Source organism: Condylura cristata, unplaced genomic scaffold (genome assembly GCF_000260355.1).
Source record: "Condylura cristata isolate star-nosed mole 26May11 unplaced genomic scaffold, ConCri1.0 scaffold00017, whole genome shotgun sequence".
Taxonomy (NCBI): Eukaryota; Metazoa; Chordata; class Mammalia; order Eulipotyphla; family Talpidae; genus Condylura; species Condylura cristata.
The window spans coordinates 20,439,482-20,451,429 of record NW_004567118.1 but is presented as its reverse complement, the minus strand read 5'-3'; positions in this window follow the sequence as shown (position 1 = coordinate 20,451,429).

Here is an 11,948-nt window from a genome sequence, read left to right as displayed (position 1 = left end):
AAATGTAAACATATTTTAATTCCATAAAGATGAGTAACTGGTTAAAGTAACAGGTAACGGTTGTTAGTAAACCCACAAGAAAATTGGAAAGACATGTGGTACCTAATTTCAAGTGCAGAGCAGGGCCTAGTCCCCCATCAAAATCTTCATCAATGCCTGCTAGTCTTTTTCTTTTTGCTTTTCAGTTTATTTTCCATGCTCATTTCCACGTCCACTGGAATTCAGAAAAGCAAGTCTTTATAAAATGCCCTTGGAGGACCTTCTGTCTCCTCTGTATTTGTGAAGCCTCCTCATATCTGGGGGATTTTTTTCAAACTCATCCAGTCCCTATCAATTTCTGGAATCCTTTCCTAGATGTTAAATACCACTTTCTAAACTTATAGTTGGTATTTACATTATCATCAGATTGTGCCCCCTTTAATGTGCTCAAGGGAACATTTCTGTTCGGCAATGCCCAGGGTTTCTTCTTGAGGAGCTGTGAGGCTCTGGTTGCCTGTATCAGGCAAGTTTTTAGATATGTCCCCTCACCAAAGTTCATGGAGCCTCTCCCTGTCCTTGTCACTGGGTGCTCAGATGCCATGGGTAATCTGGATGACATTTTCTTTCGGAATTCCAGTGCTGCGCTCCACATAATAAGCAGAAAGACTTGTAGGGGTTGAGTCCTTAATCATTGTCTCCAGATAATGGGGTTCATAATCCTTTTACACCTCACAGAGGGCTCATCCCAAGTTTCAGGCTTAATCCCTTTGGGTTTATCCTGCCTATTGAAATTTATAGACTACCCAGCTGAACTGATGAAATGTGACTTCTTATCTTTCTCCTCTCCATCCCTCATTTCCACACTTTTGACTAGTATTATACTGAATGATAGCTTGAAAGATGTGAGTCCACTCGTTTTCTTTGGAAATTCTTCCAAAGAAACTATGATTGTTATAGATTTGTCTTATATTTATCTTGTTTTTTTACAGAACTTTTGACTAAAGAGAAGGATGAGTAGTATTCATTTCTGTTTTATGGCAACTTATTATAGAAAAAGAAATTTTGTCAACTAAAATTTTATTAACAATTCATTTCCATCTAGAAACGATCAGTTCTTTTTCATTTATAATTATATAATTAACAAGATAATTCTAATATCTTGTCTCCTTTCCATTTACATACATTCACAAATCAAACAGCATTTTTCAGTTTATGTTAATATGTTTCCTTTAGAAAATGGAGTTTCTCTATGTGCCATACACAGAATGAGCCATCAAGTTTGTGGTGTTTTTATTTCTATTGTCAGGTGATGACCTTGATTTGAGGTAGATTTTAGGTGGGTAGAGAAAGAAAGACACTATGTAACAGGTTTTTATTTGGGTTTGTTGTTTGTGTGTGGGTGTATGTGTGTGTTTTGTACAAAAGAAATAGAGAAACAAAAAGATTAAGTAATGTACAACAAAACCCACTCTACTTTAAGTTTGTATTGACCTCATATTGTTTTCCCCCACACTCAGTTCTCTTTAGACAATTCATAGAAGACGTTGTATAACTCTTATGTGTACATCATACAGATACATATGTGTATATTGCAAAATGATTACCACATTAAGTTTGATTACTATCCACCACATCGTATTGTTTCAAACTTACATTTTCATTTTTGCTGGAAATTTTAAGATCTCCTCTCTTAGTACCTTTTAGATTTGCTTGCTAACTACAATTACCATGTTGCACATTATATTTGTTACCGAAGGTTTCTGTTGTCAAGTGGAAACCATGATTTGAGGTGGGCTTTCTGTGGATAGGGAGAGGAAAGCACTGTCTAATATACGTTTGCTTTCTTATGTGTTTTTTATTTCCTTGCAGAAGTACTAGAGAAAGAGAATGGTAAGTGATGTACATAATAAATGTACTCCAATTGAATTCAGTATTGATCATAGTTATAGTTAAGTACAGTCATCATGTTGTACATTATGTTGTATATTATGTATTACTAAAGTAGATTTTTCCTTGTGTTGTCTTAGTTTTGTGGTTTTAGGTCTTATACTTAAGACTTTTATCAAATTTGAGTTAAACTTTGTGAGTATGTATGATAGGGACTTTCTTGTATATGTGAATATCCTATTTCCTTTGTATCATTTATCAAAGATAATGTTCTTTCTCCATTGAGTACCTTGGCTCCTTTGTCAAAAATCTGTATGTATAGGTTTATTTCTGAACTCTCCATTCTGTTTTATTGGTCTCTGTTTTTATATCTATGCCAAATTCTTTTGATTACTGTAACTTTGCAATCAGTGTGAAGTCAGAAAAATGTCCTGTCTCTGGCTTAGTTTTTCTTTCTCAGAATTACTGTGGCTATTTGAGGCCTTTCATATGTCTATACAAATTTTAAGATTGAGTTTTCTATTTCTTTAGAAATGCCATTGGAACCTTGACAGGCATTGCAATGTATTTTTAGGTGATTTTTAAAAAAAATATGGCTGTTCTAGCAATATTGACTTTCCATTTTATAAACATGAGATATCTTTATATATATATTTATATCTTCTATATAAATATATTTATATCTTCATGTACTTATATCTTCTTCAAAGTCTTTCACTAATGACTTATATTTTTATTGTACAGATCTTTCACCTCCTTGTGTTTCACAGTTTGGATGCTATTGAATTTTTTTTTTCCAGATAATTTTTGTTAGTGTAGAAGACTTTTTTTTTTTTTTAAGATTGATTTCTTTATGCATACAGAGCTGGGGCATAGGTGAGAGGTGCCGGGATGGTGAGAGGATTCACCAGAGACAGAGTGGGAAGCAGAACAGGCTGACTGATTAAGTACTCCGCTGAGGGGAGCAGCGGGCAGGTCAGGAGAGGTCTGCTGTGCCATGTGGATCACCTTTGGGGCTGGGGTGGAACTCATGCTGAAGTGGCTTTAGCTTCTTATTGCTGTGCTTTAACCTGCTGCACCACCAGGGGGCCCTTCTTGATCATTTTTATGGTTTCCCTATATTTCTCCTATAAATGAAACCATTGATATTTTTCTCTTTCCTTTTTTCTCCTTTCAGTTCTAATCATGTTTTCTATTTCTTCTTTATCCAGTTTTGGATGATTGTAAGGTTCTAGGAGTTTGACCATTTCTTCTAGATTGTTGAACTTGTTTGCATATAAATATTCATGATAATCTCTGATTATCCTCTGATTTCTGCTGTGTCATTGTCATTTCTTCTTATTCATTTATGACCTTATTTACTTGGGTTTTCTCCTGTTTTTTCTTTGTGAGCCTGGTTAGAGGTTTATCTACTTTGTTTATTTATTTATTTATTTTTCTGATGAACCAGCTTTTGGCTCATCTGTCTTTTCAATTGTCTTATTTATTTTTTTACATTAAACTTATTTCTATTTATTTTACATCATTATCTTTTTTATTTCTATTTCATTTATTTCTGCTTGTATTTTTATCTTTTTCTTCTACTGGGTTTGAAAGATGTTTTTGTTGTACTTTTTCTAATTCTTTGACAAGGGAAATTGGGTTGTTTCTTTGGGATTTTTCCTGTGTTTTGATGTGGGCCTACATTGCTATATATTTTTATTACTGCTTTTTCTGTGTCACATATATTCTGAAAAGTTGTGTCTTCATTGTCATTCAGCTCAAGGTATTTTTTTTTTAACTTCTTCTTTGATGTCTACATTAACCCAGTGATCTTCCAGTATTTTGGAGTTCAATGTCCATGAAATGGGAAGATGCCTTGCTTTCTCTTCATAGTTTATTTGTAATTTGATATCTTTATGATAAGACAGTTGGTATGATTTTGATCTATGTACCTATTGATGTTTGTCTTGTGGTTCAGTATGCGATTGACACTGGAGAATGATCCATGTGCACTTGAGAAAAATGTGTACTTGGATTTTGGAGGTGCAGTAACCTATAAATGTCTGTTAGGCCAATGAGATGTAGGTCTTTATTAGGGCTATACTGTTCTTGTTTATTTTTTGTCTCATTGATCTGTCTGATGGTGAGAGTGGGGGATTAAAATCTCCTGCTACCTATGTATTTTCTCTAATGTCTGTTTTCAGAAATGATTAATAGTTGTCTTATGTATTTTGTTGCTCCTTCATTTGGTGAGTATATATTGATGAGTGCCATATCTTCCTGATGTATTGTCTCCTTGATCATAATGTAGTTACCATCTATGTATCTTTTTACCTTGTTTTTAGTTTTAAGTCTTTTCAGCTGATATTTAAATATAGCTGTTCCCTTCTTTTTGTTTCTATGACTTGTAGAATTGTTTTCCAGCCCTTTACTTTCAACTTATGTTTATCATTTGTACTTAGATGTGATTCCTGGGCACAAAAGAAGGCTGTATTTTGCTTTTTAATCCAGCTTGCTACTCCATGTCTTTTTATTGATGAGTTAAGTCCACTTACATTTGCGATTATTATTGATACATTGTATCCTGTACTTGCAATTATATTCATATATATTTTTTTATTCCTTACCTTTTCCTCTTCTTCCTACTTATTCCTCTGTTGTTTAGGCTTTAAGGTTTCTTGTAACATTTTTTGGAGTAGGGGTTTAGTGGTACTGAATTTCTGAAGGGTTTGTTTGTCTGAGAATGTTTTTTTTCTCATAAAGGAAGGGGAACTTTGAGGGGTGAAGTACTCTTGGTTGGCATTTTTTGTCTTGTAGTTTGTTGACTATATCACTCCATCCTCTTCTTTCCTTAGTGTTTCTGACAACAGATTAATCTGATGTCAGCTTAATTTGGTTTTCCTTTGTGAGTTATCTGTTTCAATATTTCATTATTTTCCTTGTCTTGGACTCTTGGAAACTTTACTATTATATGTCTTGTTGCAATTTTTCTTTCATTATGGTAATTGGGTGTTCTTATAACTTCTCGTATGTATATCTTTTTTGTCTATTTTTACTTCCTTCTTCAGGTTTAGGAATTTCTCTTCAATTATTTCCTTAAATTGTTTCTCCGTAACTTTTGTTCTCTTCTCACCTTCAAGGATTCCTGACTTTATATTTTCTTTTCTTATGGTGTTAGATAATTTTCCAAGTGTTTCTTCATTCTGTTTCTTTGGTACTTCTCTTTCTTTTTCTTTGTTGGTTCTTTTTATATCTGTGTCTTTGAGGGTACTGATTCATTCATCCATCTCATCTATTCTTTTTTCGTGACTTTCCCCAGCATTCTTTATGTCCTCCACTAAACTTTTAACATCCTCCATTTAATTTGTTCTTTATGGATTTATTCTCATTCTTCAGTTTGTTGATTGCATTCTTTTCCCCTTCTGCATTTTCTCTTAGCTATTTAATTTGTTTCATTATGGCAATTCTGAATTCTTTTTCTGTCAGGCAGAGATATTCTTCTGTGTCCATATTACTTGGTTCTGGAGGTTGACTTACTTTCTTTTTGTTCCCAGGAGGGCCTGCTTGATTTTGGTACTTTTCTTTCTTCCCATGGCTTGCTTTCAGCTTTGCTCTCTACATAACACACCAGTACCACTGGTGGTGGTGGGAATGCCTTCTGTTTTCTCTTGCTGAGGTATGGATGTATCTGCCTTGTGCCTTGGGCCACTGTGGCTGATGAGTAGAGGTAGAGGTGGGGGCTTTCACAGCTACCCACTCTGCTCACTTCAACTAGGCCACTGCTGAAGGCAGGTGGTGCTTCTAGTCACTCTTCCCAGAGCGCTGGTGGCTGGCTAATGGACTTAGGAATTGGGGGTTCCTGCAGTTTCCATCTGAGTGCATGTTCACCTAGTGGTTGATGTCAATGGTGGCCTTTTCAAACTCTCATATGGGGCATCCAGAATTCAGGTTGGGTGGAGCTTTGTGGTAGGGGCTTCTCATAGATTCCACCCACACACACTTCTATTGTGGCAAATGTTTTCTGAGATGTAATATTCTCCAGGAGTCCCTGCCTTTCTAGCCCTCACTATGTAGGATAGGATCAATGTCTCAACCTGAGGTACTCAAGAGTCTCTTGTGGAGCACTGTGCCACCAGGAACAAGTGAGTCTGCTGTGAGGTGCCTGAGGGCTGAGTGGGAAGTGATTCTATGTTGAACTGTTAGGTCCCTCTAGGTTGTGGCTCTGTAGAATGGAAGGAAAGAAAGAAAAAGCAAAAGAAGAAGCAGAAAGAAAGAATGACAAGGAAATAAAAAAAATATTAAAAGGTGAGAGAAGAAAAGGGGCAAGAGAAAAGAGGAGGAGGAGGGAGGAATGTAAAAGAAACAAACAAACAAAAACAAAACAAAACAAAACAAAACAGGAAAAAGGTAAGGAAGGGGTTAAAAACCAGAATAGCAACAACAAAACAGGTGGGGAAAGAATTGCCTCTCCAGATTTTGTTGGTTCCTAGGGAGCTAGTAATTGTTCTTTTGTTTGGTCTAGGCTCCGCTATCTCCTTTGAAGTATGTTTGGGGAAAATAAGGCCAAATACAACAAGGAGGGGAAAATGAAAAAGAAAGAGCTGTGGTTGCCCAGAGGTTTCTGGTGTTCTCCAGTGCAGCTGGAAGTGTGGGAGGTTCTGCACTCTCTCTGGGTCCCTGAAATTGTTGTGTGAGTGTGGGGACAAGCATGTCTTCCCACAACTGCAGGACTTGTTATGTCAAAAGGTCCCTGATGTAGAGAGCACACTGTAAGGCTCCAGCTGTTGCCCTGTCCACCGGCGGTTGAAGCTGGCTAAGTGGAGTGCGCTTTCAGCTGCAAGTCTCCAATGAGGGGATGGCAACCTCAGAGGTTCTGTTTGGAGGTGGCTGGTGTCTTGATCACTAGGTGGCGCCAGAGAGCTGAGTAATATGCACCTCCTAGCAGACGTTTACTCCTGAGCTTGATCTCTTTGGGACTCTGGGGGAAGAAAAATTAGGATCGCACCTGTGGAGTTGGTGTCTTGTGCCCAGGCTTTGGTTGCACCTGTGGGTATCTGGGGGTCACAGATGTCGCAGGGTGAGGTGCTGTGGGTTCCAAGCTGGGCTCCAGTCCTGGCTGTATGATGTAGGCCAGCTTTTCATCAGCTGGGACTCCTGAATCTGCCAAATGGCCAGTGATTTTTATTTTCTCCCTTCCTATGTCACTTTATAGCTTTTCTGTGTCCTGGTGAATCACCGGTGTCCTCAAGCTGGCCCAAAGCATGTGGGTCCCTCTGAGAGCTCATTATTATTCCTTTTCATACGTTGTTTTTAGGAAAGAAATTAATCCCAGTGTCCCTCTGCTATCATGTTGATAGCATCACTCCATGTTTTATAATTTCCTTTTTCTAAATGTCTATATATACATATTTTATATCACTATTCAATTTTGTTTGTATAGGTCTTTAATCTCATCTGTTAGGTTTAGTCCCATATACTTAATGGGGGGGGGTGGTAAAATTGTAAATGGAATGGTATTTTTAATTTCTTCAGACTGATTGCATATAAAAAAGTTATTGATAGTTGTGTGCTGATTTTGTATCCTGCTACACTGTTTTTACTTTTTTAGTGAGTTTTTCTGTAGAGTTTTTAGGGTTCTCTATATATATTACCATGTGATCTGCAAATAGTGACAGTTTTACTTCTTCTTTCCCTCCAATAAGGAATCTTTAGCATTTAAAGTTGAGGTGAAAAACACCTGAAAAGAGAAAACAATTCTAGCTATACACTCCTGGCTCTGCATGTTTGTCAGATAAAAGAGGTCGTTTGGTCAAAGTCTGTTATCTCCTCAAGAAAAAAACATGTTTATTTGGCTTTCTGGTGATTGGTACTTAAATTTGTGGGTTCAGAAATTACGATTGTTTATCCACCTAGACATGATCAAATGACTTGTGACATTTCTTACTAACTGAAATTTAGTTTAGCGTATGAGTCCTTTTCTGTTATCATAAGACAGTTCTCTAAATTTTGGAGGGATGGGGCAATACAGGTTGGATTTGTATTCAGAGCATTTGTTATGTTTGTGAGCATAAGTAAAAAGACATTGATACACCAGAATTTTTACTCACACAACCAGCCATCTCAAACTAGCCTTCTCTCTAAACCCTAGCAGAAAATGCTTCATTGGAAAATCCATTCCTCTGTCCCCTATTTAGGGCAGACCACTCATTGCCTTAGTGCTTATTTGTCTTTTTTAATTTGACTAGTATCTTTTTGTTGAAGGAACATTTCATTATAACACTATATGTTTCAGATGTGCATCATTAAAAATCATAACGTGTAAATGCTAAATTAAATTTACCACCTAAAATCCAATTGTTTCCATTCCCATGCAATTGGTTTCTTCTACTTGATTTACCTACCCTCTTCCCCCCTATCCTGCTGGTAATCACTAAATTAACCCTATAAACTAAATGTTTATTTTTATTTTATTTAATTCATCTGATTATCTCTCCAAATAGTTCACATTAGTGAAAAATGTGTTTTTTCCTTTGACTTACTTCACTAAGCATTAACAAGATAAGAAGCACCTCGGCAGCTTTGGTTAAAAAGTCAAAAAGCCTGAGATATCATATGCAGACTGTAGAATGCTAAAATGTCAGAAAGACATGGGCACCTTTTAAATTTCATTCTCAACCTATTTACTGCAATGCACACAGAGCTCCCTCCTGCTGCTGTCCCCAGGACATCCTCTGGCAGAGGTAGCCTGATGACGGGACACTAAGAGCGGAATGGATAACACAGGTCTGGGAAATTAGAGTGGAGACTACTAGCAGTGCCCTACAGCAATGACTGGGGAGTAGGTGCTTGGTTCCATCATATATACAGGTGTCTAGGGCCACGAGAGATTTACAATGGTCTTCCCAGATAGAAAGCCCATCCTTGCTGGGTGAAAGGTGTGACAGCTTAACCTCATGCTCTCCTAACATAGAAACACAGTTTGGAGAGACATACCCGGGTCTCCTTCCCTTTCACTCTGCCTCCTCTAATGGCCTCAGATTTGTAATGAATAATGTGGGAGAGACTCTTTTTCAGACAGTTTGAGGATTATGTCTCAGACTTTTCTGAATGACAGAGTGAGCTGTCCATAGACTGTCAAGAATCTGGGTGAGTGTAATTTCTCTTGTTTTGTGATCCAGCTGAACAATTCTTGGCTACCACACAAGTAGATGATTTCTCTCTCATTTATAATGGGCCCTGTGACCTACACTGAGCAATGAACAGTAGAACTTTTAGATTTGCCCTCTAATGTTTTTTGCTAAAGGTGAGTTCAGGGAACAACTCCGTAAGTTATTCACCTCATTCCTGAGTTTAAATACTTTAAGTACTTAGATTTGCCCTCTAACGTTTCTTTCTTTCTTTTTTTAAAAGGTGAACTCAGGGAGCGATATGGTAAGTTATTTATCTCATTCCTGAGTTTAAATACTTGATCACAACCTAAGGGTGAGGTGCATTTGAAGGAGAGATTGAAGACAGAAAACGTCTGTATAGATATAGTGAAATAAATAAATCTTAGGATTTAGGATTCTGCTAATTTCCTCCTTTGTCTGATACATAGTAATAAAACTGCTCCCTGTGTCATTATCTCAAAATTCCTTAAAAAATGTAAACATATTTTAATTCCATAAAGATGAGTAACTGGTTAAAGTAACAGGTAACGGTTGTTAGTAAACCCACAAGAAAATTGGAAAGACATTTTGAATTGAAATAACACTGTATTAAAATGCAGCATATGTTTCAGAAGTTCACACCTAAACAGCTGTTGCCATCCCACCACACACACCAAAAAAGGGCTGGTTGTCATCCACCATCATCCAATCAAATCCCTTTACCCATTCCAACCATTTCTTCCCTTTCTCCCCTTTGGTAAACACCATTCTGTTGTCAGAATCACAGTTTTTTTTTTTTTTTTTCGTAATTGTTTGCTTGTTATGTTTCTTTATATTCTACAAATTAGAGAAATCATATAGTATTCATCTATCTTTCCTTTTCTATTTTTCCATGTGTTATTTGCCTCTCTTTAACTTCACTTAGATAACTTAGTAGATGAAATTTATGAATGATCAGTGTTTTTGGTTTGGCATTCATCAAAATATGGAAAAATTAAATCTTAAATGCCTCAAAAAAGATTAGATAATAATATGATTTTTCAAATTAATAATACCTTCAGTCATTTACTTACCCTATGAGAGGGTGATCATTTTCATGGAAAATATTAAAAATTGTTATATTTAAATAACTAGTGAAGATTATGAATAGCATGTATTAGATGATCTCTTTGTTGTTATGTTATGTGATGAAAATATTCTGGATGTATACATGAGGAAATGTTAAAAGTGTTTTTCTCTGGATAATAGAAAACTGATGAAGTTGCTTTTTACTCTTTTTGACTTTTTAAGAAAATCCATACTTTGTTCACTTAAATTATGTAATGTTTCTGGCACAAAGTTACAATTGACATGCTGCTTGCCCAGTGGGTAGCGAGACTGTCAGACTGATTGCAAATATCTCTTTGACTAAAGCAGAATAAAGATAAAACATTACTAGATGAATAGAAAATAATTTTTCAATTAACTTAGGAATGTTGTGATTGGGAAATGAATCAATACAGTTATAGTTGAAAAGTAATAAAGGAGGGCCCTCCCTGATGGCACCAGGTTAAAACACAGCCTCCAAGAGGCTGGAGCCACTTCTTCATGAGTTGGATCCCCGCCTGCCCCTGAGGTGATCCACATGGCGAGACAGACCTATCTTGTCCCACTGCTGCTCGCCTTAGCAGTGTGCTTTGTCCATCTGCCTGTTCTGCTCCCCACTCTGCCTCTCACCACTCCTGCACCTCTGGCCTGTACCCCAGCTCTGTCTGCATAAATAAATAAATCTTTAAAAAAAAGTAATAAAGGTGTTATTTGTGATAAAGAAACAAAGTGTACAAATGTAAGTGGCAGTTTTTCTTAATAACATGAATTGTGTCCCACGTGGATATCTAGGACAAGCTGTACTCTCCTCTTTGAGCCTCAACTGTTACAGGGCAACCCCAGTATGAAATGGGTTGCTTGACTATGGGTCTTCACACATGTCCTTAAAGAGACTTTTAAGACTCAACTGAAGGCACACACAAAAAGATTCATAAAGGACTTATTTACAAAAGAAGGGGAAACTAATAACTCAGGAAAAAACGAGAGGGAGATAAGTTGGTAAATGCATTCTACCAGTTAACCTGTCCCAGAATCCCACTAGCACTCTGAGAGCCAGTGAAAGCTATGAGTCAAGCTATGAGCCAGAAGGTCAGAAGACAAACACTACCACCCCCACCCCACAAGACCCACATGTCTGGTTTTATACCAAACTTGGCTGCTTAACTCCACCCTCAGGTCCTAGCAACTCTCTCTTTGGTGCTGATAGGATTTGTAGTCTGTTGTCTTAATCTCTTGGTCTGGAGTGGGGGTGGACTCCACAAAACCTCTATCTGTAGGATTTTTCAGGATATCCTTTCCCCCTAACAAAAATGACAGAAATTTGGCACAGATATTCATTGATAAATTGTATGAAAGATTGGCTTCAATTTTCTTGGAGTATCATAAGTATTTTTAACCTCTTCTTTTTATTTTTTAGATGAAATCAGAACTTGGTAAAGAACTTGGTAAGTGCTATGTCTCTCCCTCATTTGCTAAACTGGATACCACCTGTATTCTTTTGGAATTCTTACCACTCTCTACTTGGTTGCAGAATGAAGAAAAGACCTAGGAGTAGAGGGTAAGTGACATCAAAATTCTTAATATTACAGTTATATGTCATTACCTTCAACAGCCCTGGCCCTGCCCAGTTATTGAACTAAATTTGAATATTTCTATCTATTTGTATGCCTGAATAAAGTTCGAAGTTTTGCAGGTGAATGCAACATTAATCATGAGTGGTTTATGCTTAGTTTTACCCAAATAAATCTGTAAGACATATTTAAACTTTGAAAAATATTATTTAGTTTTGGATATTAGGGCCTAACATTAAATAAGCATCAAGTCACTAAGTATGAGAAATTCTGTTTCAGAAAAAACTCCTTTAAA